Source organism: Sus scrofa, chromosome 7, assembly GCF_054392235.1.
Source record: "Sus scrofa isolate SSC_HxYL_T2T_F1_AM1 chromosome 7, Sscrofa_HxYL_maternal_Yorkshire_Landrace_v2.0, whole genome shotgun sequence".
NCBI lineage: Eukaryota > Metazoa > Chordata > Mammalia > Artiodactyla > Suidae > Sus > Sus scrofa.
In genome coordinates, this window is record NC_139389.1 from 55,540,623 (window position 1) to 55,568,576 (window position 27,954).

The 27,954-nt window shown below is 40.5% G+C and overlaps 1 protein-coding gene and 2 long non-coding RNA genes across 7 annotated transcripts in view; 1 reads left to right on the forward strand and 2 right to left on the reverse strand.

Annotated features, from left to right (window-relative positions):
• Positions 1 to 27,916, reverse strand: part of LOC106504565 (uncharacterized) — a 46,662-nt gene extending 18,746 nt beyond the window's left edge. For both annotated transcript variants that reach the window (XR_014810285.1, XR_014810284.1), the window contains exons 1-2: positions 27,778 to 27,916; positions 17,988 to 18,095 (exon numbers count right to left, since the gene is read on the reverse strand). This is a non-coding gene — a long non-coding RNA (uncharacterized LOC106504565). The remainder of the gene's footprint in view (positions 1 to 17,987; positions 18,096 to 27,777) is intronic.
• Positions 1 to 27,954, reverse strand: part of ELOVL5 (ELOVL fatty acid elongase 5) — a 184,776-nt gene that overhangs the window by 94,445 nt on the left and 62,377 nt on the right. The gene's annotated exons all lie outside the window — the stretch shown is intronic.
• Positions 22,550 to 25,215, forward strand: LOC106504564 (uncharacterized). Of its 3 annotated transcripts, none has more exons than XR_014810281.1 (3): positions 22,550 to 22,820; positions 23,291 to 23,504; positions 23,602 to 25,215. It is a non-coding gene; the product is annotated as an uncharacterized LOC106504564 (long non-coding RNA). The 3 variants fall into 3 exon arrangements; XR_014810283.1 differs by having other exon boundaries at positions 23,660 to 25,215; XR_014810282.1 differs by having other exon boundaries at positions 23,363 to 23,504.

Here is a 27,954-nt window from a genome sequence, read left to right on the forward strand (position 1 = left end):
TAAATAAATAAAATAAAATAAAATAAAAATAAATTTAATAGATAGGTGTTCCTGTGGTGGCTCTGTGGAAATGAGCCTGACTACTGTGTAGTTCAAGGGTCACCTGTATTTTGAATTGAATAGGTTTGGTTCATTGTCTAGAAATTTGCATTGGGCACCCATGGCTTAAGCCATGGCTGTAGTACAATCATTTAATGGACATTTTAAAAAAAGGTAGTATGGAAGTTCCCTTGTGACACAATGGGTTAAGAATCTGGTATTGCTGCAGCTGTGGATTCAATCCCTGGCCTGGGAACTTCTATGTGCCATGAATGAGACCAAAAAAATAAAAAAAGATAATGTACAATGGAAAAACATTATAATTACCTGTTAAATTTATTTATTTATTTATTTATTTATTTATTTATTTGCTTTTTTAGGGCCCCAGGTGCGGCATATGGAAGTTCCCAGTCTTACTGAGCAAGGCCAGGGATCAAACACGCATCCTCATGGATCCTAGTTGGGTTCTTAACCTGCTGAGCCACAACGGGAACTATGGATGTTTTAAATTCTAAATGTGAGACAGCCAAAAGTTTAAATCAAGGGAGGTTAATGGACATAAAATAAAGTTCTTCCAAACTCTGCGTGGTTGACTAACTAGGTGATGGGAGAAGGCAGTGGAGATGCAAGGGACCTGCAGCCACACCTGGGAAATGATCAGTGGGAATAGTATTACTCATGTTAGTGATCATTTTCATGAGTTCACACCCACTATTTGCTTAGGTTCCCTCCACTCTGTGAGGTAGGTGTGATTATTCTAACTATTTATGAGGAGGTCAAGACAAGGTTGCTAAGCAATTTGCCTAAGGTTGTTGACTGAATGTGGAAGGTTTTCTGCCTTTTCTGTTCTGAGCTACCTTGTCTCATATGCTGGAACCTATTTACTGGTGGCATCCTGTTCTCACTATAACGTGCAGATAACTCTCCTTTCTATCTATAATTTTATTTCTGTTTTAAAAATTAGACAAATGCAATCAGTTCAATTTGAACAAAAGCCCAGCTGGAGTTCTCTTGGAGTGCAGTGGGTTAAGGATCTGGTGTTGTCACTGCAGTGGCTTGGGTTGCTGCTGTGGTGTGGGTAATCCCAGCCTGGAAACTTCCATATGCTGTGGGCATGGCCAAAAAATAAATCATTTAAAAAAATAAATTAATTAAGGGAGTTCCTGTTGTGGCTCATTAGTAACGAACCCGATTAGTATCCAGGAGGACGTGGGTTGGATCCCAGGCTTTGCTCAGTGGATTAAGGATCTAGCATTGCCATGAGCTGCTGTGTAAGTTGCAGTGGTGGCTCAGATCCAGAGTTGCTGTGGCTGTGGTATAGGCTGGCAGCTGCAGCTCTGATTCGACCCCTAGCCTGGGAACTTCCATAGGTCTTGCATGTGGCTCTAAAAAGGCAAAATAAATAAATAAATAAATAAAAACAGTATTAAGCAACAGTCTGTTGAAGGGACTATCCCAGGTACCACAGGAAATAGAAAGGTGAGAGGGCACAGCTCTGGGCCTCTTGGAACTTTAATTTGGGAAATGTAAATGCACATTTAAGACAAGAGAGGACCAAGGACTGGAGAGAGTTTGGTCTCCTTTCTTCCCTGATGGTTGGGGAAATGATGGCCTAGCCCTGAGGACTCTCCACCTGAGTTATTCCAGATAGCACCCCATGCTGGTTAACTTCTCTGGGCTCTACGCTCTTCATGAGGAGAGCCTGGTTCCCTTAGTCTATTGCTGTCCTTTGCATCCAACAGGTAGTTATTGCATATCCACTATGTAGCAGGCACTGTTCTAGGCTCTTGGGGGGGTCGGGGAACGAAATAGGCAAAAAGCGTTGCCCTTCCAGTCAAAATGTATCATCACTCTTTTGCTTTCCAGGAGTTTGACACCACCTGGCATATATTGCATGGATGATGTCGAGTGTCTCTGCTTCTGGCTTTAGTTCTGCCCTCATACGGCAAAAGAAACGTGTGACTTCTAATAGGAAGTTTCACGTACTTCCTTTTTACCTCTTTCTGTTCAATTTGGCTCTGCTTAAATCTGAGCTTCATAGACATGTTTGACATTTTGGTGAACTAATTAGGCAACACAGAGTGGTGAAAGCAAATGAAATGCTGGGAGCAGATGGATGACCCCTGTGGAGCTAGTAGTGTTGAGAGCTTGAAATTTAGGCCTGGCTTGGAATGAGCCATGTAGGTTTTGGGTAACAGAGTGTTTTGAAGTTTTTGAGAAAGAAAATAAAAATTTCATCTGGGTTGGGGAAGTTTCACAAGGTGGGACTAAGACAAATTGGGAGGTGTTTACCCAGAGCTCGTTGTGAAATAAAGGACTTATAGCCAGCCAGAGAAGAGGGGAGAAACTGCAGAAGTAGAAACAACAGAACCAGGTGGCTTCAGAAGGAAAGATTTCAGATAGACATCTGGAAGCCGATTGGTGACTTTCATTATCTAAAATGCAGGGCAGGGCATGAGTTCCCTTTGTGGCTCAGCAGTAACAACCCAACTAGTGTTCATGAGGATGTGGGTTCAGTCTCTGACTCTGTTCAGTGAGTTAAGGATCTGGTGTTGCTGTGAGCTGTGGTGCAGCTCGCAGACTCCCCTTGGATCCTGCATTGCTGTGGCTGTGGTGTAGGCTGGCCCCTGCAGCTCTGATTAGACCCCTAGCCTGGAAACTTCCATATGCTCGGGTTCAGCCCTAAAAAAAAAAAGATAAAATACAACATTTCCTAAGAGGGGTACAGGAACCACCAAGAACTGAAGGAGAAAAAGACCATAATCCTTGAGAGGCAATGCTGTAATGGTTAGAATAGGATAAGATAGGAAAATAATTTTTTTTAATCTTTCATCTTGTTTTATTTTATATACACATTTTAATGATTTTTATTTTTCCTTCATAGTTGATTTATAGTGTTCTGTCAATTTTCTATTGTATGGCAAAGTGACCCAGTCACACATACATATATATATTCTTTTTTTTTGTCTTTTGACCTTTTAGGACTGCACCCCAGGCTAGGGGGTCCAATCGGAGCTGCAGCCGCCAGCCTACACCATAGCCACAGCAACACAGGATCTGAGCAGCATCTGCAACCTACACCACAGCTCATGGCAATGCCAGATCCTTTAACCCACTAAGGGAGGCCAGGGATCGAAACCACAACCTCATGGTTTCTAGTCATATTCGTTTTCGCTGCACCATGATGGGAACTCCATATATACACATTCTTTTTCTCACATTATCCTCCATCATGCTCCATCACAAGTGACTAGATATAGTTCCCTGTGCTATACAGCAGCATCTCATTGCTTACCTATTTGAAATGCAACAATTTGCATCTATTATCCCCATATTCCCAGGCCATCCCACCCCCTCCCCTTCCCTTCCTCCTTGGCAACCACAAGTCTGTTCTCCAAGTCCAAGAGTTTGTTTCTTTCCTACAGATAGGTTCATTTGTGCCACATATTAGTGTTCAGATATAAGTGATATATGGTATTTTTCTTTCTCTTTCTGACTTACTTCACTTAGTATGGGAGTTTCTAGTTGCATCCATGTTGCTGCAAATGGCATTATTTTGTTCTTTTTGATGGCTGAGTAGTATTCCACTGTGTATATATAGCACATCTTCTTCTTCTTCTTTTTTTTTTTGTGTTTTAGGGCTGCACTGGTGGCATACAGAGGTTCCCAGGCTAGGGGTCCAATTAGAGCTACAGCTGCCGGCCTATGCCACTGCCACAGCCACATCAGATCCAAGCCATGTCTTTGACCTACACCACAGCTCACAGCAATGCTGGATCTTTAACCCACTGAGTGAGGCCCAGGATCGAACCTGAAGCCTCATGGTTCCTAGTCAGATTTGTTTCCACTGTGCCACAACGGGAACTCCTACCACATCTTCTTAATCCAGTCATCTGTCTGTGGGTATTTAGGTTGTTTCCATGTCTTGGCCTTTGTGAATAGTGCTGCAAAGAACATAAAGGTGCATGTATCTTTTTCAAGGAAAGTTTTGTCTGGATATTTGCCCAAGAGTGGGATTGCTGGGTCATATGGTAGTTCTATATTTAGTTTTATGAGGTACCTCCATACTGTTCTCCAATTTACATTCCCACCAACAGTGTGGGAGGGTTCCCTTTTCTCCACCTTCTTTCCAGCATTTGTTATTTGTGGGCTTTTTAATGATGGCCATTCTGACAGGTTGAGGTGGGACCTCATGAAAATTTTGGGGAAATAATTTTTTAATTAAAAATCATTTTTTTTCTTTTTAGGGCCACACGTATGGCATACAGAAATTACCAAGTTAGGGGTTGAATTGGAGCTGTAGCCGCTGGCCTACACCACAGCCACAACCCATGCCACAGCCACAGCAATGCCAGATCTGAGCCACATTTGCAAACTATATCACAGTTTGTGGCAACTCCAGATCCTTTACCCACTGAGGGAGGCCAGGGATTTCATCTGCCTCCTCACAAAGACTATGTCATGTTCTTAACTCGCTGAACCACAACAGGAATTCCCCAAAGCACTTTTTCTCTTAAATGACAAAAATGTCTATTGAAATCAACAAATTCAGAGACAGCTAATAAATGCTGACTCAGTATGCACACAAGTGTAATGAACACACTATGAAAATCTTGGTGAATTCCTTCCAAGAGAAGAGTGTGAGCTGTGTGGGTGAAAATACACACCTAAAAACAGCTAAGAAAAAGAGAGTGGCAAAGATGATTTAGGATATTTTCACATACAGTAGACTATACTTATAGACTGGAGATGTGTGCACACTTTGGCCATCTCTTGTTTTTGCTCCCAGATGATTTGGCTGAAATACAAAGTCAGTAGGCTTTCTTTGGGGTGGTCAGTTCCCAGGCAACTTGGCTATTGAGGGCAGCTTCTTTTTAAACATTTTTTAGTTGAAGTATAGTTGATTTACAATGTTGTGTTAGTTTCTGATGTACAGCAAAGTGATTCCGTTACATATATATATTCTTTTATTTTTTAGGGTTCACCTGCATCAAACAGAAGTTCCCAGACTAGGGGTTGAATCTGAGCTGCAGTTGTTGTCCTATGTCACAGCCATGGCAACACCAGATCCGAGCCCCATCTGTGACCTACACCATAGCTTGCAGCAATGCTGGATCCTTAACCCACTGAGTAAGGCCGGGGATAGAACTCACATCCTCGTGGATACTAGTTGGGTTCTTATTCTGCTGGGCTACAACAGGAACTCCTGATTTTATTTTTAAATTTCAGTTATTTAATTAAAAAATTTTATTGAGTTGACATTGGTTTATAACATCATATAAGTGTCATGTGGGAGTTCCTGTTGTGGCTCAGCAGCAATGAACCTGACTAGGATCCATGAGGATGAAGGTTTGATCCCTGGCCTCACTCAGTGGGTTAAGGATCCAGCATTGCCATGAGCTGTGGTGTAGACTACAGACTCAGCTTAGATGCCATGTTGCTGTGGCTGTGGTGTAGGCGGGCAGCTGCAGCTCTAATTTGATCCCTAGCCTGGGAATTTCCATATGCAGCCCTTAAAAAAAAAAAGATGAAAAAAAGTGTCATGTATACAACATTATATTTCTACTTGTGTGTTCCCTATAGCATACTTACCATCAAAAATTTAGTTTCCATCTGTTACCATAATGTTGATCCCCTTTATCCTCTTGGTCCTCCCATCCCTTCTCCTCCCTGTGCCCCTTCCCATCTTGTAAACACTATTCTATTTTCTGTATCTATGTGTTTGCTTTTGTTTAGTTTGTTCACTTATTTTGTTTTGTTTTATTTTTATTCAACACATGAGTGAAATTATATGGTATTTGTTTTTCTCTGTCTTACTAATTTCACTTAGCATAATACCCTCTAGTACATCCATGTTGTTGCAAATAGCAAGATTTCATCTTTTTTAATGGCTGAGTAGTAATCCATTATATATACTCACACACACACACACTATATATATATAGGCTGCATCCAAGGCATGTAGAAGTTCCTGGGCCAGGGATCAAATCTGTGCCACAGCAACTACCCAAGCCTCTCAGTGACAAAGCTGGATCCATAACCTGCTGTGCCACAAGAGAACTCCTTTCATATCTGCTTTATCTACACATCCTTTGATGGACATTTAGGTTGTTTCCATATCTTGGCTATTGTAAATAATGCTGCAGTGAAATCATATGTTTTCAAATTAGTGGATCTGTATTCTTCAGATAAATACCCAGAAGTAGGTTTTCTGGATTGTATGGTGGTTCTATTCTTAATTTTTTTGAGGAATCTCCATACTATCTCCTATAGGGGCTGCACAAATTCACACTCCCATCAACAGTGTGTAAGGATTCCTTTTTAAATATGAACTGGTTCCAGATGTTTTCATTGAGAATCAGTTTATGGTTTTTAAAAAGCTTACTTTTGGAGATGGGATTAAGATGGAATAGAAGGACTGGAGCTCAACTTCTTTCCTAAAAACAACAAAATTACAACCAAATTCTGAGCAATCTTCAACCAAATGGACTGGAAACTTTCAAAAAGATATCCTAATCCAGAAGACAAAGAGGAGGCCATATACAGAGGTAGGAGGGGCAATTACATGATATAAACAACCCCATACCTCCCGGGAAACTAACTAGTTCACAGAGACTCACATACAGGAGTGAGAGTTCTGAGCCCCAGGTCAAATCCCCATGCCTGGGGATCTGGCATTTGGAGAAATCGCCCCTGGAGCATCCAGCATTGAAGGCCAGTGGGGCTTGTGTGCAGGAGCTTCATGGGACTGGGGGAAATAGAGACACCATTCTTAAAAGGTGCACATAGACTTTCACGTGCACTGGGTCCCAGGGCAAAGCAAAGGCTCCATAGGAATCTGAGTCAGAACTGATTGCAGTTCTTGGAGGATCTCCTGGGAAAACGGGGTGGGGGTGGGGGTGGGGGGTAAATGTGGCTTGTTGTGGGGGAAGGGCCATGGAGGCAAAGCTCTTGGGAATATACATCAGCATGCATTTCTATGGAAGTGGCCATTTTGGGAAAATCTGGCCCACCCATCAGCACTGAGAAGCCCCAGGCCAAACAACAATCCAGGTGGGACCACAGCCCACCCATCAGTAAATACGCTGCCTAAAGACCCCCCAGGCACACAGCTGCCTCTGATCTCACCCAGAGAGAAAGCCCCACCCACCAGAGAGGGGGACAGGAATCAGCTCCACCTACCAGTGGGTAGGCACCAGTCCCTGCCATCAGAAAGCCTACAGTGAGCCCCTGTGCCAACTGCAGCCACAAGGGGGGCAGATACCAGAAGCAAGAGAGGCTACAACTCTATTCTCTGTAAAAAGGTCACCACACCAAAAACCTATAAAAATGAAAAGACAGAGAACCATAACTCAGGTAAGGGAGAAAGAAAAACCCCCAGAAAAACAGTTAAGTGATCAGGAGATTCTCAGCCTCCAGGAAAAAGACTTTAGACTGTTGGTGCTGAAGATGATGCAAGACATTGGACATAAACTAGAGGCAAAGATGGATAATTTACAGGAAACACTGAGTAAAGAAATACAAGGTATAAAACTTAAGCAAGAAGAGATGCAAAATACAATAACTGAAATAAAACATTCATTAGAAGCAGCTAACAGCAGAATACAGGAGGCAGAAGAACAAATAAGCAAGGTGGAAGACAGATTAGTGGAAATCATGGATGCAGAGCAGAAAAGAAAAAAGATTGAAAACAAATGAAGAGAGTCTCAGAGAACTCTGGGACAATGTTAAATGCACCAATATCCATATTATAGGGGTGCCACAAGGAGAAGAGAGAGAGAAGGGGACAGAGAAAATATTCTAAGAGATAATAGCCAAAACTTTCCTAACATGGGAAAGAATCACTCTCTCAAATCCAGGAAGTGCAATGAGTACCATATAAAATAGACCCAAGGAGGAATACCCTGAGACACATATTAATCAAACTGACCAAAATTAAAGACAAAGAGGAAATATTGAAAGCAGCTAAAGAAAAGAAACAAATAACATACAAGGGAACCCCAATAATGTTATTGGCAGATTTTTCAGCAGAAATTCTGCAGGCCAGAAGGGAGTGGCAAGATATACTTAGCGTGATGAAAGGAAAAAATCTCCAACCAAGATTACTTTACCCAGCAAGGCTCTCATTCAGATTTGAAGGATAAGCAAAAGCTAAGAGAATTCAGCAACACTAAACCAGCTTTACGACAAATACTTCTCTAGGCAGAATAGAAAAGGCTGCAACCAGAAACAAAAATACCACAAATGACAAGGCTCACCAGTAAAGGCATATATACAGTAAAGATACAAAATCATCCATGCACAATTATGCCACCAAAATCAGAAATCATGAGAAGAGGAAGGTAAAAATGCAGGACACTGGAGATGCACTTGCAGTTAAGAGACCAACAACTTAAAACAATCTCATATTTATATTCTTATATCAAAACTTCTGAGTAATTGCAAACCAAAAATCTATAATTGATACACAAATAAGAAAAATCAAATCAAATACAACACTAAAGATAGTCATCAAACCAGAAGAGGAAAGAACAGAAAAGAAGGGAAGAAAAAAGAGCAACAAAAACAAATCCAAAGCAATCAATAAAATGGCAATAAGAACATACATATCAATTGTGAAAATGGCCATACTACCCAAAGCAATCTACAGATTCAATGCAATCCCTATCAAATTACCCATGACATTTTTCACAGAACTAGAACAAACAATCCAAACATTTATATGGAACCACAAAAGACCAAGAATTGCCAAAGCAATCCTGAGGAACAAAAACCAAGCAGGAGGCATAACTCTCCCAGACTTCAAGAAATACTACAAAGCCACAGTCATCAAAACAGTGTGGTACTCGTATCAAAACAGACAGACAGAGCAATGGAACAGAATAGAGAATCCGGAAATAAACCCTGACACCTATGGTCAATTAATCTTTGACAAGGGAGGCAAGAACATAAAATGGGAAAAGGAAAGTCTATTCAGCAAGCATTGCTGGGAAACCTGGACAGCTGCATGCAAAGCAATGAAATTAGAACACACCCTCACACCATGCACAAAAATAAACTCCAAATGGCTGAAATACTTAAATATAAGATAAGACACCATCAAACTCCTAGAAGAAAACATAGGCAAAACACTCTCTGACATCAACATCATGAATATTTTCTCAGGGCAGTCTCCCAAAGCAATAGAAATTAGAGCAAAAATAAACCAATGGGACCTAATCAAGCTGACATGCTTTTTCACAGCAAAGGAAACCCAAAAGAAAACAAAAAGACAACTTACAGAATGGGAGAAAATAGTTTCAAATGATGCAACTGACAAGGGCTTAATCTAGAATATATAAGCAACTTATACAACTCAACAGCAAAAAAACCAATCACCCAATGGAAAAATGGGCAAAAGACCTGAATAGACATTTCTCCAAAGAAGATAACAGATGGCCAACAAACACAGCAACTTACACAACTCAACAGCAAAAAAACCAATCACCCAATGGAAAAATGGGCAAAAGACCTGAATAGACATTTCTCCAAAGAAGATAACAGATGGCCAACAAACACATGAAAAAATGCTCAACATCGCTGGTTATAAGAGAAATGCAAATCAAAACTACCATGAGATACCACCTCACACCAGTCAGAATGGCCATCATTAATAAATCCACAAATAACAAGTGCTGGAGGGGCTGTGGAGAAAAGGGAACCCTCCTGCACTGCTGGTGGGAATGTAAGCTGGTACAGCCACTATGGAGAACAGTTTGGAGATACCTTAGAAATCTATACATAGAACTTCCATATGACCCTGCAATCCCACTCTTGGGCATCTATCCGGACAAAGCTCTACTTAAAAGAGACACATGCACCCGCATGTGCATTGCAGCACTATTCACAATAGCCAGGACATGGAAACAACCCAAATGTCCATTGACAGATGACTGGATTCGGAAGAGGTGGTATATATACACAATGGAATACTATTCAGCCATAAAAAAGGATGACATCATGCCATTTGCAGCAACATGGATGGAACTAGAGACTCTCATACTGAGTGAAATGAGCCAGAAAGACAAAGACAAATACCATATGATATCACTTATAACTGGAATCTAATATCCAGCACAAATGAACATCTCCTCAGAAAAGAAAATCATGGACTTGGAGAAGAGACTTGTGGTTGCCTGATGGGAGGGGGAGGGAGTGGGAGGGATCGGGAGCTTGGGCTTATCAGACACAACTTAGAATAGATTTACAAGGAGATCCTGCTGAATAGCATTGAGAACTATGTCTAGATACTCATGTCGCAACAGAAGAAAGGGTGGGGGAAAAAACTGTAACTGCAATGTATACATCTAAGGATAACCTGACCCCCTTGCTGTACAGTGGGAAAATTAAAAAAAAAAAAAGCATAAAAAAAAAAGCAAAAAAAAAAAAAAGCAAAAAAAAAAAAAAAGAACATACATATCAGTAATTACCTTAAAATTTTTTTCTACCTAGGAGATTGAAAAGTTGAGATCATGCACCATCACTCCCATGGCTGCTGCTCATCAATCTCCTGGTACAGATGGTTCTGTTGGACATTTGTCAGCTAGGAACCACACACTCTGAGAAACACACGCTGACAGAATCCCATGTTATCAGCTGCTCCATGTCCCCACACACATGACTTAAATGTGATTGGAGGGAAAACATGGGCTGCTGAGAGTAATTACCTTAAATGTTAATGGACTAAACGCCTTAACCAAAAGACATAGACTGGGTGAATGGATACAAAAACAAGACCCATATATGTGCCTTCAAGAAACCCACTTCACTTCTAGAGACACATACAAATTGAAAGAGGATGGAAGAAAATATTCCATGCAAACAGGAATGAAAAGAAAGCTGGAATAGCAATACTCATATCAGACAAAATAGACCTTCAAATGAAGAATATTTTAAGAGACAAGGAAGGACACTATGTAATGACCAAAGGATCAATCCAAGAAGACAGTATAACAATTTTTTTTTGTCTTTTTGCTATTTCTTGGGCCACTCCTGCAGCATATGGAGGTTCCCAGGCGAGGGGTCCAATCAGAGCTCTAGCCACTGGCCTACGCCAGAGCCACAGCAACACAGGATCCAAGCCGTGTCTGCAACCTCCAGCACAGCTCACGGCAACGCTGGATCGTTAACCCACTGAGCAAGGGCAGGGACCGAACCCGCAACCTCATGGTTCCTAGTCGGGTTCATTAACCACTGTGCCACGACGGTAACTCCCTTTTTTTTTTTTTTTCAGTATAACAATTTTAAATATCTATGCACCCAACATAGGATCATGTCAATATACAAGGCAACTGCTAAAAACCCTAAAAGGAGAAATTGAGCATAACACAATAATAGTGGTGGACTTTAACACTCCACTTACAGATCATTCAGACAGAAAATCAATAGGGAAACACAGGACCTAAAAGAAAGCATTAGACCAGATGGACTTAAGAGATATTTATAGAACATTCTGTCCAAACGCAGTTGATACACATTCTTCTCAAGTGCACATGGAACATTCTCTAAGATTGATCACATCCTGGGATACAAATCAATCCTCAGTAACTTTAAGAAAACTGAAATCACATCAAGCATCTTTTCTGACCACAATGCTATATGACTGGAAATTAACAAGAAAAAAACAGCAAAAAACACAAACACGTGGAGACTAAACAACATGCTACTAAACAACCAATGGATCACTGAAAAATCAAAGAGGAAATTAAAAAATACCTAGAAGCAAATGACAACAAAGATACGACACTTCAAAACCTATGGGATGCAGCAAAAGCTGTTCTAAGAGGAAAGTTTATAGCAATACAAGCCTACTTCAGGAAACAAGAAAAAGTTCAAATAAATAACCTAACTTTACATCTAAAGCAGCTATAGAGAGAACAGACAAGATCTAAAGTTAGTAGAAGGAAAGAAATCATAAAGATCAGAGAGGAAATCACTGAAGTAGAAACAAAGAAAACCATAGAAAAGATCAATGAAACTCAAAGCTTATTCTTTGAAAGATCAACAAAATTGATAAACCCTTAGCCAGATTTATCAAGAAAAAAGAGAGAAGACTCAAATCAATAAAATTAGAAATGAAAAAGGAGAAGTAACAACGGACATCACAGAAATACAAAGGATCATAAGAGACTACTTTATGCAACTATATGCCAGTAAAACAGAATACCTAGAAGAAATGGACAAATTCTTAGAAAATTACAATCTTACAAGACTATACAAAGATGAAATAGAAAAGATGAACGGACCCATCTCAAGAACTGAAATTAAAACTGTGATTAAAAAACTTCCAACAAACAAAAGTCTGGGACCAGATGGCTTCACAGGCGAATTCTACCAAACATTTAGAGAAGAGCTAACACCTATCCTTCTGAGACTATTCCAAAAAAATCAGAGAGGAAGGGACACTCCCAAACGCATTCTATGAGGCCACCATCACCCTGACACCAAAACCAGACAAAGATGCCTCGAAAAAAGAAAATTACAGACCAATTTCATCGATGAACCTAGACACAATAATGCTCAACAAAATACTAACAAACCAAATCCAACAATCTTTTAAAAGGATTGTACATCATGATCAAGTGGGATTTATCCCAGGGATGCAAGGATTCTTCAATATCCACAAGTCAATCAGTGTGACACCCCACATTAACAAACTGAAGAATAAAACCATATGATCCTCTCCATAGACGCAGAAAAAAGCCTTTGACAAAATCCAACACCCATTTCTGATAAAAATACTTCAAAAAATGGGCATAGTGGGAACCTACCTCAACATAATAAATGCCATATATGACAAACCACAGCTAACATCATTCTCAATGGTGAAAAGCTGAAAGAATTCCCACTGAGATCAGGAACAAGACAAGGATATCTGCTCTTGCCACTACTTTTCAACATAGTTTTGGAAGTCCTAGCCACAGCAATCAGAGAAGTAAAAGAAATAAAAGGAATCCAAATTTGAAAGGAAGCAGTAAATCTATCACTATTTGCAGATGACATGATACTATACCTAGAGAATCCTAAAGACTCTACCAGAAAACTCTTAGAGCTCATCCATGAATTTGGCAAAGTCGCAGGATATAAAATTAATACACAGAAATCAATGGCATTTCTATATACTAACAATGAAAGATCAGAAAGAGAAATTAGGGAAGCAATCCCGTTTACCATCACATCAAAAAGAATAAAATACCTAGGAGTAAACCTACTTAAAGAGACAAAAGACCTGTACTCTGAAAACCATAAAACAATGATGAAAAAATCACAGATGACACAAATAGATGGAAAGACATACCATGCTCTTGGATTGGAAGAATCAATACTATCAAAATGACTATACTACTCAAGGCAATTTACAGATTCAATGAAATTCCTATCAAATTACCAAGAACATTTTTCACAGAACTTGAACAAAATATTTTAAAGTTTGTTTAGAAGCACAAAAGACCCAGAATAGCCAAAGACTATTTGGCTGAAAAAGAAAAATGAAGCTGGAGGAATCAGGCTCCCTGATTTCACACTATATTACAAAGCAACAGTCATCAAAACCATATAGTACTGGCACAAAGACAGAAATACAGATCAGTGGAACAGGATAGAAAGCCCAGAATTAAGCCCATGTACCTATAGTCAACTGATTTATGACAAAGGAGAGAAGAATACACAATGGAGAAAAGAGAGACTGTTCAATAAGTGGTGCTGGGAAAACTGGATGGTCACATGTAAAAGAATGAAATCAGAACACTTCCTAACACCATACACAAAAATAAACTCAAAATGGATTAAAGACCTAGATATAAGACCAGATGCTATAAAACTCTTAGAGGAAAACATAGGCAAAACACTCTCTGACATAAACGACAGCAATATCTTCTCAGATCCACCTCTTAGCGTAATGAGAATAAAAACAAAAATAAACAAATGGGACCTAATCAAACTTCAAAGTTTCTGCACAGCAAAGGAAACCCTAAACAATACAAAAAGGCAACCCATGAAATGGGAGAAAATCTTTGCAAATGAGTTGACTGACAAGGGATTAATCTCCAAAATTTATAAACACCCCCTGCAGGTGTTTATACCAAAAAACAAACCAAAAAACAAACAACCCCATCAAAAAATGGGCAGAAGATCTAAACAGACAGTTCTCCAAAGACATTCAGATGGCCAGAAAACACATGAAAAGATGTTCACCATCACTCATCATTAGAGAAATGCAAATCAAAACCACTATGAGGTACCACCTTACACCAGCCAGAATGGCCAGCATCCAAAAGTCTACAAACCATAAGTGCTAGAGAGGGTGTGGAGAAAAAGGAACCCTAGTACACTGCTGGTGGGATTGTACATTGGTGCAACAGCTGTGGGAAACAGTTTGGAGATTCCTCAGAAACCTAAAAATAGACCTACCATTTGATCTAGCAATCCCACTCCTGGGTATCTATCCAGAGAAAACCATGACTGGCAAAGACACATGTACTCTGATGTTCACTGCAGCACTATTTGCAATAGCCAAGACATGGAAACAACCTAAATGTCCATCGACAGAGGAGTGGATCAAGAAGAGGTGGTACATATACACAATGGAATATGAGTCAGCCATGAAAAGGAATGAAATACTGGCATTTTTAGCAACATGGATGGACCTAGAAATTATCATGCTAAGTGAAGTCAGCCAGACAATGAGACACCCAACATCTAATGCTTTCACTGACGTGTGGAATCTGAAAAAAGGACAAATGAACTTTGCAGACCAGATACTGACTCACAGACTTTGAAAAACTTATGGTTTCCAAATGAGATAGGTTGGGGTATGAGGGATGTACTGAGGGTTTGGGATGGACATGAAGCAAAATGTGGTTGTGATGGTTGTTGTACATGGTAATAAAATTCATTAAGTAATAAAAAATAAATAAACAAAGAGATACGTGCAAAAAATGCTTACTTTCTTTTTGTATGTGTTTCTGTTTATAAAAGTAATACAGATTCACTGTAGAAAACTTGACTTGTAGAATGCTAAAATAACACAAACTACTCATTATATCACAATTCACTAAAGGTTTTATTGCTTCCTATATTTTTTCATTTTATTTTTCTTTTCTTCTTCTTTTCCTTTTTTTTCTTTTTTTTTTTCCTTTTTTTTAGGATGGTACTTACAGCATATGGAAGTTTCCAGGCTAAGAGTTGAATAGGAACTGCAGCTGCCAGCCCATACCACAGCCACAGCAACATGGGATCTGAGCTGTGTCTGTGACTTACACCACAGCTCACAGCAACACCAGATCCTTAACTCACCGAACAAGGCCAGGGATTGAACCTGCATCCTTATGGATACTAGTCGGGTTTGTAACCTCCTGAGCCACAATAGGAACGCCCCTGTATTTTTTCTTTTGTTTACAAAAACACAGTTTTTACACCTATACTTCAGTTAGGTATATATATGTGTATGTATACATACACATGTGAATGTATACATAAATATATTCTCACTGTAATCTTACTAAGCAAATTTTGTATTCTTTATGTTTAAACAACAAATCCTTTGTACTTTGGAGTCGTCTTTGTTTCCCTCTGTTACACATTTACTTGACACAAGAACCTTTGTGCCTGGTCAGTATGGAACGTTTGGTACATTTCATTAGTATATCAGATGCCCAGGAGTGGGAATTAAGCCACTTTTCCAATTCTGATTAGAGATCCTAGTATATATGCATTCATTTAAAGCACCTAATGTACAATTTGATTACTTTAATGCAAGACAGGATAGTAATGAGCAATCCTAGGAGGTGCCAGGAGCTGCTTTCACAAAGGACTTGACCTGACCTGGGGCCATCCCATTAAGCATACCCATGCAATGGTCTGTGCAGGCCTTAAAAATGATTTTCAGAGAATTTATCATCATTTGGTCAGATGCTCAGAATCCTCAGTTCCTGAAGCCATCTTTATATAAACCTGATGGACTCCAGGGTTCAAGATTGGCTGAAGCTCTGGGAAGAGACTAATGCATTCGGAGAGGAAGAAATTAAGAGAGCAAATCACCTACCATCTCCTCCATCTTCTTCTTTTTTTTTTAAACTTTGCTCATGGCCACTTCAGTGGAGCCCAGACCTGGAATTTCAATTGTGTGATTGTGTTTCTAGGAAACTGTACATAAGTGGCCACTCTGATGGGTACTTAGCAGGGTCAGCTGACCCTGAAAAGCTAACATTCCTGAGCTTTACTGACATCTGTGGAATTTACTAAGCAAGATGGGTCAGTGATTTAAAGACCAAGTATCTAGAGCTCCCACTGGCGCAATGGGACTGGCAGCCTCTTATGAGCGCTGAGATGTGAGTTCAATCCCCACCTGGTACGGTGGGTTAAAGATCTGATGTTGGGAGTTCCCGTCGTGGCGCAGTGGTTAACGAATCCGACTAGGAACCATGAGGTTGCGGGTTCGGTCCCTGCCCTTGCTCAGTGGGTTAACGATCCGGCGTTGCCGTGAGCTGTGGTGTGGGTTGCAGACGCTGCTCGGATCCTGCGTTGCTGTGGCTCTGGCGTAGTCAGCTCCGATTTGGCCCCTAGTATGGGAACCTCCATATGCCGCGGGAGCGGCCCAAGAAATAGCAAAAAAAAAAAAAATGACCAAAAAAAAATAAATTAAAAAAAAAAAAAAGATCCGATGTTGCAGCAGCTGCAGCTTAGGTCTAGACTTCAGCTTGGATATGATCCCTGGAGCTGGGAGCTCCATGTGCTATGAGACAGCCAAAAAAAAAAAAAAAAAAAAAAAAGACGTATATCTGAAAATTCAGGAAAGATTCCATTTTGGTCTTAGTCTTTTAAAGGAAAGACTGGTTCACTGAAACCATGATGTCAGCTACCACCACTGCCAAATCCATACCTCATGTCAACTCAATTGCCAGTTGTAGGCATGAAATAATTGCTAATTTAGGCAGAAAATCTTGTGTTTGTTTTAAAATTTTCTATTTTATTATTTTATTATTTTATTTTATTTTATTTTATTTTATTTTATTTTATTTTATTTTATTTTATTTTAATTTTATTTTATTTTAATTATGTTTTTATGGCCATATCTGTGGCATATGGGAAGTTCCAGGGCCTGGGATCAAACCTGAGCCTCTGCAGCAACCCAACCAGCTGCAGTTGGATTCTTAATTCACTGTGCCACAACAGGAACTCCAGTAATTTCTTGTTTTAATCACTTTGTTTTTCTGTGTAGTGTTGTCTCAAAAATGCTTCAATTTCTAACAGAGAAAGCTATTATCACGGAGCATTGCAAAGGACAATATTCTCTAAATTTAGAAAATTTCTGAGTCAGAATGCCTTAGTACTTGAATTTTCAACCACTATTTGAGATGTGGTTATCCAAGATGGGTCAGAGGATGAGGGCATAGGTGTTTTGGTGCAGGGACACCTACAGCATATGGATTTCAGAGCTCTTTAACTTTTAAAGGGTATGAAAAAATGTACGTTGCTGATCCGGTGTTGTCACTGCAGTGGCTTGGGTCACTGCTGTGGCATCAGTTCAGTCCCTGGCCTGGGAACTTTTGCATGCTCTGGGCACAGCCAAAAAAAAAAAAAAAAAGTGTAGTAATAACAATTAATAATAATAGCTAAGTGAATCAACATGTCACCATACTGAGTGCCATATGCTGAAAGGCATTGTAATGTGCTTTAAAGTATTCCATCTTTGTCACAGCCCTATGAGGTGGCTGGAGTGATAGTCCCCATTTTGCAGAGCACAGAGAGGTTAAGGGGTTTTCCATGGTCACAGAGCCCATAATAGCAAAGCCAAGGCTTGAACTCAGGTCTGCTTGACTACAAACACAGGCTGCTAAGCTTTACATGTTGCGCATTACTTCTTGGTGATTAGCCCTTAAATCTGGACAAATCAAAGGCGAAGCTCTTACTGTGGTCAAGTTCATGGATAGTCTCACAGTGCAACAGAAGCCAGAGTTCAGGTAGAGGGTACAAGCCTTTTCCTGCTGTTGCTCTTATTTCCTTCTTGAATCAGGATTCTGCAGGCACAAGAACACAAAACTGATGTGTCTGTTAGTCTAGGGAAGGCATGCTTTTCTTATCATTTAGATCATTTAAAAAACCACAGACAAATCTCCCTTATGCTAAGATCCTGCACAAAATATTAGCATCTAGAATAAATGACTACATTAAAATTTCAATAGGATTTGAAATCTTAGTAAGTAGAATCCAGCAGCAAATTTCAACAGAGCAGCAATGCAAAAATAGTGGTAAAATGGGATTAATACAAAGAGCCATATTAGTAGGTTAAGAAACATTTTATGATCATCCTGATAAATGCTAAAAAGGCATTTAGCTAAATTCAACATGTGTTTTTAAGTTTTTGGTTTTTGTTTTTTTTTTTAGCTTTTTAGGGCCACATCCGCAGCATATGGAGGTTCCCAGGCTAGGGGTCAAATGGGACAGCTGCTGGCCTACACCACAACTCACAGCAATGCCAGATCCTTAACCCGCTGAGCGAGGCCAGGGATTGAACCTGCAACCTCATGGTTCCTAGTTGGATTTGTTTCTGCTGTGCCACGACAGGAACTCCTCAACATCTATTTTTAATAAAAATTGTCCTAGTAGAGTAAGTATATATTAATAATCCTTCACTTGATAAAAATGTGTATATTTCAAAGCAAAAACCATTTCACATTTAATAGTCAAATATGAGAACACCACTGTTTCTATGAAAATTAAATGAAAAAGACGAGAATGTATATTATTGCACCCGACAGCAAACACAGTTCTAAAATATTATCCAAACATATTAGATTCATAGCCTAGCCCAACACTTGGCATACAATAAAAACTCAATTATTGATTTTTTTCTTTTTTTTGGCCATGCAGGCAGCATTTGGAAGTTCCTGCGCCAGGATCAAACCTGAGCCACAGCAGCTATCCAAGCCACAGCAGTGACAATGCCTGATCCTTAAACCACTGAGCCACCAGGAAACTTCATCAACTCTTTATTGAATGAATTAAATAATGACAGAAAAAATAGGTTCTATTTTGGAATAGAAGAGGCAAAATTATCATTATTTTCAGATAACATAGTTTTATTTCAAGAGAATCAACTAACTAAAAGTTTCTAGAAAAAATAGGAACATTTGGAATAGTAGCTGATTTCAAAATTAATATGTAAAAATATAAACTATTTAGAAAGTATAGTGGAAGGAATGATCCCTTGTAGCCCAACAAAACTGCCATAACATAAAATACCTGTCCTTAGGGGTTCCCGTCATGGCACAGTGGAAACAAATCCGACTAGGAAACATGAGGTTGCAGGTTTGGTCCCTGGCCTCACTCAGTGGGCTAAAGGATCCGGTGTTGCCGCGAGCTGTGGTGTAGGTCGAAGACACAGCTCGGATCTGGCGTTGCTGTGGCTGTGGTGTAGGATGGAAGCTACAGCTCCGATTAGACCCCTAACCGGGAACCTCCATATGTCATGGGTGAGGCTCTAAAAATACAAAAAAAAGAAAAAAAAAAGAAAAATACCTGTCCTTAATGAAGACACACTTACAATTCTACTGAAGATATTAAAAATGTACATACTGTGTTTTTAGGTAGAAATGATCACAGTGCCAATCCTACATTAATCTACATAGTAATAGAAACCTAATAAAAATGCCGATAGGAATTTTCAAAACCACCTAATTGATTTAAGTTCAATAGTACTCAACATAGGCAAGGGATTTAGGAAAACCATATCCACTGTGGTGAAAGGTTAATTATGCGAAAATTTAAAAGAACAATTTAATAATATGTCTCACAGTAAAAAAATGCATAATCCGATATTTTCACTTTTAGAAATTTATCTTCTGGGTAATTCACAACATGCACCAAATTAAGTATGTATATAACTACACATGTCTGGATAAGAAAAGGTATGCATGTATATATGTTTGTACAAGGATTTTTTTACAGCTTTGATTCTTTTATTGATTATACAAGGATGACCTACATTTATTACTTTTTAATGAAAAAGAGGTATTAAAATTTGCCTTACATTCATATGTGCCCCACCCATCCCCAGCAAGACCTTATATATTTCTGTGAATTCGCCCTAAAACCACTTTACGGGGGCAGTTATTTTATTTGTTTAAAAGGCTTGTTTTTCCTTTTAATGTATACCTTTGCCCAGGTCCTCTAGAAAACAGCCTGAGGCAAAAATAAAATGCTTACCCTTTATCTGGAAGTGCAGGTCCCAGGACTTGTCGTGAATAATAAAGGGAAAATCAGGTCAGGAAAACAGTGATGCAACACAGCAACGCAGCTGTTTGCTATGGAAATGCAAAGGTGGAGGCTGGGCGGGCAGTTCAGGTTGGGCAGAGGAGCTGAGGGAAGACCTGGGCCTCTTAGTTGTGTACGGAAGAGATGAAGTTGGGGGAGTTTTCTTTCCAGTGTACTTATCTCTCATTTTTCACTGGTTAAAGTTCACCCTATGGGACCCCCCAGCTTCTGGGTTGTGTCATCCTGCTTCTCAGGGGCTACCCCAAAAGCCAGACCCCATGGCCCAGAGTGTGGACTTTCAGGTCTGATGGTGGAGGGCAGCCTGGTGGGCAGCTTCAGCCTAAAGATGGGAAGAAAGGAGGCCATCATGGGACTCAGAAGATGGGGTGCCCAAGGCAAATCAGGAGAAAGCATAGCCAGGGTGCTCAAGGGTATATGACTGTGTGTGTGTGTGACACTGTGTGTGTGTGTGTGTGTTGCTCCTGAAAGCAGCAGACCCTCCAGCCATCTCAGAAATGACTCTGTAGTGAGTTCCTGTTGTGGCTCAGCAGAAATGAATCCAGCTAGTATCCACGAGGACTCAGGTTCGATCCCTGGCCTCACTCAGTCGGTTAAGGATTAGGCATTGCTGAGAGCTGTGGTGTAGGTCACAGACATGGCTCGGATCCGGCATTGCTGTGGCTGTGGCATAGGCCAATGGCTACAGCTCCAATTCGACTCCTAGCCTGGGAACCTGCATAAGCTACGGGTCTGGCCCTAAAAAGACCAAAAAAAAAGGAAATGACTCTGTAGCTGAAGGGCTCTGAGAAATAATCTCTTTGCTTAGAAATGAGTTCAGAATCCAGATCTTGGAAGCTGCTCAGTCTCTGCAAAGCTGCATCAATGTGCAGCTCCTGAGCTTGTCTCTCCTTGGATGCCCCCAACATCAGATAACCTGCTGGCTGCAGGCACATTTGAATCTCAGGCAGTTGGTGTTTGCACTCCTGTTTGCAATAGCAAATCACTGGAAATGAATGATCCGTTTAGATAAACTGTAGAACAACAAGAGAATTCTACCCAGTGGTTGAAGAAAGAATGAGGTATCCTTTTATGCTCTGACATAGGAATGTATTTAAGTCTCTTTATTTTTATTTTATTTTTGGTCACACCCAAGCCACGTGGAAGTTCCCGGGGCCAGCAGTGACAATGCTGGATCTTTAACCCGCTGTGCCACAAGGGAACTTCTGTCTTTTTAAAGAAATTAAAAACTAATAGCTTATATAATGGGATATATGTTATACTTGCATTTGTGGGGGGAAAAGATAATACTATATAAGTTGGGACCTGCAAAAAGTATTACATAAGGGTCAGGAAAAAGCTGTTGAAAGACATTGTTAGTGTGAAAGCTCCAAGGGGATAAGCCAGGGGGTAAATGGAGGGAGATGTTTGCTTTTGACCTTCTGCACATTTATGCTATTTGAGTTATTTTTAATGCACACATAACATTTTTAAATAAAAATTTAAATTAAAATGAGGCTATCTATAGCTAACAATAAGGCATTGCACACTTATTTGTTAAAAGGTAGATCTCAAGCCTCTCACTATAATTTAAAAAAAGTAACATAAAAAAGTATAAGTGAGACATACTTGAGATGGAAAGTGCTAACAATATTAAAAAGTGTAAGGAGGAAAAAAATTCACCTGTGATTCTATCAGCCACAGATATTATCACTATTTTGTGATGTGCTTTCTAGAATACTTTCTGTGCAAATACATACATAATTATAACTTTAATTCAGATGAGATCATAACTATCTATAGTTTGCCTCTTATTATTTTATGGAGTCAATGTTTTCTAAGGTTTAAAAAACCTTTATAGGAGTTCCTGCTGTGGTGCAACGCGATCAGTGATGTCTTGGGAGTGTTGGGAAACAGATTTGATCCCCGGCCCAGCACAGTGGGTTAAGGATCCAGCATTGCCACAGCTGTGGCTTAAATCAAGACTGTTGCTGGGATCTGATCGCGGGCCTGGGAACTCCATATGCCGCAGGGCGGCCAAAAATGAAAAGGAAAAAAAACCCAAACCCTTTGTAAAGTGCCATTTATATGGCAGATAAAACAAGAGGTTCTATTTCAGAGCAAAGGACGACTATACCATAATTTGGTTACTCATTTACCTGTTTTTCCACTGACCTTCCTCAGTGCTTTCTCTTTATTGGGTAAACAATCCACTATGCTTGTTCTTGGCAAAGATAGCAGTGAGGATGGCCATGGGGACCGCCAGCAGTGTTTCCTGCACATCCCCTTAGAGAGGTTTTTTTGTTTTTTGTTTTTTGGTCTTTAGTCTTTTTAGGGCTGCACCCGGGGCATAGGAGGTTGCCAGGCTAGGGGTCTAATTGGAGCTGTAACTTCCAGCCTACACCACTGCCACAGCAACGCCAGATCCAAGCCGCGTCTGCGACCTACACCACAGCTCATGGCAACGCTGGATCCTTAACCCACTGAGCGAGGTGAGGAATCAAACCTGCAAGCTCATGGTTCCTAGTCAGATTCGTTTCTGCTGTGCAATGACTGGAACTCCTAGAGAGGCCTTTTTGTCATTCCTAGGTATCACTGTATTTTGTTACTCTGTAGCTCTTTACCAGCTTTATATCAATGCCAGATCTTTAACCTATGGCACCACAAGGGAATGCCTATATCATTATTGTTATTGGTTTGTTTATTTATTTATTTATCTATGTATTTATTTTTACAGCTGCCCTTGTGGTGTATGGAAGTTCCCAGGCTAGGGGCTGAATCAGACCTGCAGCTGAAGCCCGTGTCACAGCCACAGCAACGCTGGATCCTTAACCCATCCTTAATCCTTAATTGAACTGCATCCTCTTGGACACTATATTGGGTTCTTAACCCACTAAGCAACAGTGGGAACTCCCCATCATTGCTATTATTAACAGTGGAAGTGTGGTATTTTGGTTCCTAGCATCGTTGCCACTTGACTGCACCATGCACGTCTTTGTTGTCTGTCTCATCACCTGGATGGCATACTCCACAGATGGCAGACCTGTGTGCAGTTTTGTTTTCTGCTGTCTCTCCTGTGCCTACATCAGTGTTGGACACATAGCAGGTCATCAATAACCAGGAGCACGCAGGAGGAGGACCTTCTTTGCTTCTCTGCCCCTGTTCTCCTTTAAAAAGTTAATTACTATTCAATCCCTAAGTGTAAATACTGCCTAAGTAGCCCTTGTGAAATCAGTATGATGTATTTCTTGGGTTCTTCTTTTTTTCTCTTAGAATCACAAAATTAACATAAGATACAGGCGACTAGGTGATCTAATCCATCCTTTCATAGATCAAAGGATAACTGGTTTATCACAAGAGGGAGAGTTGGAGCAGTGAAAGAGGAACAGAAGGAGTCAACGCTTCAAGAAGTTTACAATTTAGATCAAGGAGAAGGTATGAGAAACGGGTTGTCAGTTTGAGGCATTACAGCCTTATGTGCCAAGTGGTGTGTGTAACTCCATTTGTACCTTCAAGGATTTTATAATCTCATAAAAGACTATTCAGGCAAATGATATATCGACGGAGTTAAATAAAGACCAAAGCAATGAGAATTATAGTAGGAGGGTGGGCTTTGGGGAGCAGATTGCACGGAGGGATTCATTTTACCAAGAAAAGTTGCTATAGTTTGCAGAGAAAGGGACAACTCAGCTGGAGTTGAAACATGTATCAAAAGTGCTGGCCATGAGGTACATGGCCTCATGTATTTAATGCATTGTTGGATTCGGTTTGCTAGTATTTTGTTGAGGATTTTTGCATCTATGTTCATCAGTGAAATTAGCCTGTAGTTTTCTTTTTTTGTGGTATCTTTGTCTGGTTTTGGTATCAGGGTGATGGTGGCCTCATAGAACTTAAAAGTTTCTGCACAGCAAAGGAAACCCTAAACAATACGAAAAGGCAACCCACGAAATGGGAGAAAATCTTTGCAAATGAGTTGACTGACAAGGGATTAATCTCCAAAATTTATAAACACCCCCTGCAGGTGTTTATACCAAAAAACAAACCAAAAAACAAACAACCCCATCAAAAAATGGGCAGAAGATCTAAACAGACAGTTCTCCAAAGACATTCAGATGGCCAGAAAACACATGAAAAGATGTTCACCATCACTCATCATTAGAGAAATGCAAATCAAAACCACTATGAGGTACCACCTTACACCAGCCAGAATGGCCAGCATCCAAAAGTCTACAAACCATAAGTGCTAGAGAGGGTGTGGAGAAAAAGGAACCCTAGTACACTGCTGGTGGGATTGTACATTGGTGCAACAGCTGTGGGAAACAGTTTGGAGATTCCTCAGAAACCTAAAAATAGACCTACCATTTGATCTAGCAATCCCACTCCTGGGTATCTATCCAGAGAAAACCATGACTGGCAAAGACACATGTACTCTGATGTTCACTGCAGCACTATTTGCAATAGCCAAGACATGGAAACAACCTAAATGTCCATCGACAGAGGAGTGGATCAAGAAGAGGTGGTACATATACACAATGGAATATGAGTCAGCCATGAAAAGGAATGAAATACTGGCATTTTTAGCAACATGGATGGACCTAGAAATTATCATGCTAAGTGAAGTCAGCCAGACAATGAGACACCCCACATCTAATGCTTTCACTGATGTGTGGAATCTGAAAAAAGGACAGAATGAACTTCTCTGCAGAATAGATACTGACTCACAGACTTTGAAAAACTTATGATTTCCAAAGGAGACAGTTTGTGGGGTGAGGGGATGCGCTGGGGTTGTGGGATGGAAATCCTATAAAATTGGATTGTGATAATCATTGTACAACTATAAATGTAATAAATTCATTGAGTAATAAAAAAAATTAAAAAAAAAAAAAAGAGTGCTGGCCAGACTAGGGGTTTGGGGATGAAGGCGTTAAGAGACACAAGGGAACCATATAAACAAAGGGAAAGTGCAGGGCACAATGGAAAAATGGCAACTCTCTGGCCTCTAGGAGACAGATGAGCCTGGAGTCAGGTGGGGAGTTGGGGGCAGAGGGAAGGAGGCAGAAGGAGATCTTGGGCCAGACTGTGCCTCTGTGCTGAGGGCTGGGACTTAAGTAACTGGGAGACCCTGAGGGTTTTTCCATGATCAGAGCTATGTTTTAGGTCATTCTGAGAGAAGGTCAAAGGCAGATTGAGGTCTAGAGGAGAGCTAGAGACAGAGAAACAATGACACATTTACAATTCGTTGGTGGTTCCAAGGTGAGTTATTGAAGGTCTGAATTAGGAAACCTCTGGAAATGAAGTAACCCTCTTACTGGGTTTAGAGATATTCAGAAGTAAATTGATGGGCAGAAGGGGGGGTGGGGTGCTGACCAACATGTTGGAGGAGTGTTTGTAGGTATGTAAAGACTGTCCTATCAGATCCAGGTTTTCGGGTTGTGGCCTTAGCTAGACAAACAAGATGAGGAGTAAACAAACAAACAAACCAAAACACTCCAAATGAAGATAACAAAAAACCTTGAAAGAAAACAAAGTGAATTTCTACCTCTACCCCAATCCACAAAGTGACTGAGGTCCTTTGTATTCCCAGGGCCTCGGCCCAGTTTTGCAAATTCAGTGTTCTTATCTCCTCCCTTCCTCTCACTCCTTCATTCAGAAGAGTCTTTGCCTGAGGTTGGAAAGCGTTTCCAGATCTGCCAACAGTCACTGTTATTGCACTGGGCAAAGCCTTCCCTTGCCCAAGATGAAGAGGCCTTTGCAGCTGAGGACAACAACCACTGTGGCCTGCTCTCAACCCAAAGCAGGTGTTTCCCCAAATTACAGACTCTTTAATCCTTGGTCATCCTCACTCCTCCCTGCTCTCTAAGCTTGTCCCTCTGATTTCCATCTCTGACAAGACTGCCTCAGGCTGGATGTGACCTTTGACTCTTTTCTAAATGATAAATAACCCTCTCCTTGCTTTCTCAAAATTTCTCCTTTCCAAACACTTTCTGGATCAAATGCTATCTGCTACAAAGGATCGGACCTCCTTTTTTGCCACTCCACTCCAATGTTTGTCTTTGCTGTATGTGCCCTGACTGTTATTTGAGTATCAGCCCCTTGGCAGGCTCTTCTCTGCTCCACCCACTTTCGGTGACTGCTAAATAGTATCAAAGATAGAAAAGTGGCCACTAGCTGAAGTTGTCAGGGCAGATTCTAGTCAGTCATCTATCTGCTACTGCAGTAGGGAAAAGGGTACAGTGTGGACTTGACTTTGACTTAAACCCAGGTGACTGGGCATTTTATAGAGAGAATGAGAGGGTGCAGAGGAGGCCAGGGCTCCATGGAATCAGGGAAGTGAAAACTTAGAAAAACTGGAAAGAAAAGGGGTTGGTCCCTGTGAAACCCACTAGGGTTTGCTAACTGGCTCCTATTTCCTTTAGTGACCGAGAGACAGGGGCTGAAGCCCTGGCACATTCTTTTAACAGCCCCGAGTTTTCTCAGGCTGGCCCTTTAAGGGAGCATAGGATCTTCCCAGGGATTCAGCCTTGAGCTGTTGGAAACTGTGTCGATGTATGTTCCACTCTTTAGAGGCCAAGGTTGGGGCTTAGTGGAGAAGAGGCTCAGAGCAAACTGGCCCAACTGTGGTCCAGGCAAACCCACTTTATGGCATTTTTTATAAGTTGAAGATCTGTGGCCACCCTGTGCTGAGCAAGCCTATTGGAGTCATTTTTCCAATGGTGTTTGTTCGCTTTGCATCTCTATGTCGTCTTTTGGTCATTCTTGCCATATTTCAAACATTTTCATTATTATTATACTTGTTATGGTGATCTGCCATCAGGGATCTTTGATGTTATTACCTCGACTTGTGAAGAAGGCTCAGATGATGGTTAGCATTTTTAGCAATATTTATGTGTTGTTTTTTTTTTGGGGGGGGTGATGTGGGGACACTCACAGCATGCAGAAGTTCCCAGGCAGGGGTTGAACCTGTGCCACAGCTATAACCAGAACCACAGCAGTGACAACAGTAGGTCCTTAACCCACTGAGAAAAGAGGGAACTCTAGCAATATTTTAAAAATAAGGTCCATACATTTTTTGACACAATGTTATAGCAAGCTTAAAAGACTACACCATAGTGTACACATAACTTTTATATACATCTGGGATACCAAAAAGCTCTTGTGACTCCCTTTGTTGAGATATTTGCTTTATTGCAATGGTGTGGAACTGAGCCTGTAACATCTCCAAGGTTTGCCTATAGGTCATGAAAATTGAGAACTAGTGGGAAAATGTCCACTCTGATCTCAGTGGAAGATTTTGAGACAAGAAGAAGAATATCACCAAGAAATGAGGTGATGAGAACTTTAGAAATAAGGTAAGCAAGAATTTTAATTGCACTGAAAAGACTTCTCAAAACCAGGTATATTGCCCATATTATGTGCAGTCAAAGTTCAAACAAAAAGCCGTTTACATACCCATGTATTATCACTGTCTTGCAACTCTTTATGAAATAAGGGATCTATGCCAATAGGAAGTTTCCCGTTGTGGCTCAGCAGTAATGAACCAGACTAGTATCCATGAGGACTCGGGTTTGATCTCTGGCCTCACTCAGTGGGTTAAGGATCTGGCGCTGCTGTGAGCTGTGGTGTAGG